Genomic DNA, 1,302 nt, shown 5'->3' on the forward strand with positions numbered 1-1,302 from the left:
TAGAGGAAAACTCAGTGACCTGATGTAAAATCCCTATCGCGCGCCCGGTGATGGTAAATTTTGTAACTGGCCGGCGAAGAAGAGGAGGGTGGAAGGGATGAAGCGAGTCGGATAGGAAGGTCTTGAACTTTAGAGAAGATGGAATAGCGTATTCTTCCTTCAACGAAACTCTCAGACTTAATCTGAATCGTGAAAACAGTGACTACCGGTGAGGAATATAAGGGCAGAAGTGATGGAAAGAGTCCGACAGGCAGATCTTGGTCCTGAGTGAAGGAGGAACTATGAGTTGACCTTCAAAAAAACCCTCAGAGATGAAAAATATCGGGAGAACAGCTTGGCAAAACCATGACTTGTTCTGCTTTGTCGAACCGGTCAAAGGCAGACTCACGGGGAATGGCAGCAAGTCTGAACGCTAGGATAGAAAGGATTAGATCCCGAGTGTACGACGAGACCGGAGGTATGACGGTGAACTGACGACGGTCAACGGCTAAAATCAGAGAAGAAGGGTGATTAGATCTGCACCGAATGAATGACTAACTATAAAATCTAATCTCAAAAATGAAATTAGAGTGAGGAGACGTTCTTCCTGAAGAAAAGTGGCGGGTGAATGGACAACAGAGTGTGGCGGCGGGCGGCGAACTGCAGACGGCGGATGTCGGACGGCAGACGGCGGCCGGCGATGATAAACGACGGCGGGCGACGATAGTAAAGATGAGTTGAGATGAAGAATGAAAATAAAAGTCACCTTGAACCAAGAGAGAAGCGGGAGCTTCTCTCACTAGGTTTGAAATTCAAAAAATCCTATTTTATATAATATCTTATACTTATCCTTGACGTCAGAGACAGAAAAGACTATGTCCAACTGAGCTTTCTCATTAGGCGCTGACAACTAGTTGAGAGCATAAAAATATAAAGCTGATCAGTTGATGGGATCCTCAACTAAACAATACCATGAACTTAAAAATTACATATAAGCATTAACCACACAAACTGACTCACTCTTTTTTGGTGAATCCATGCATAGTATAATTAGTGCAAAGCAGCACAGGCAATTAGGCAGGCTTCGAGTTTGGAACTAATAATAGATGATTACTTTCCTCTACATCATTATCTTCTTTGTATTCATATGTTCTGTTGAATCAAAATAGAGTAAAAACTCTAATTGATCAAAAAAAAACTCTCTTTAGAATAATCTCACAAAATTGCAAAAGGGAAGAACTCTTAAGAAAGCTTTCAAATGCTTATAATTAAGCTTTGATTGTTGGATGATAAAACTCAAATACAAGTAGGGTATTTATAGGT

This window comes from Hibiscus syriacus, unplaced genomic scaffold, assembly GCF_006381635.1.
Source record: "Hibiscus syriacus cultivar Baekdansim isolate YM2019G1 unplaced genomic scaffold, ASM638163v2 tig00111342_pilon, whole genome shotgun sequence".
Classification (NCBI taxonomy): Eukaryota; Viridiplantae; Streptophyta; class Magnoliopsida; order Malvales; family Malvaceae; genus Hibiscus; species Hibiscus syriacus.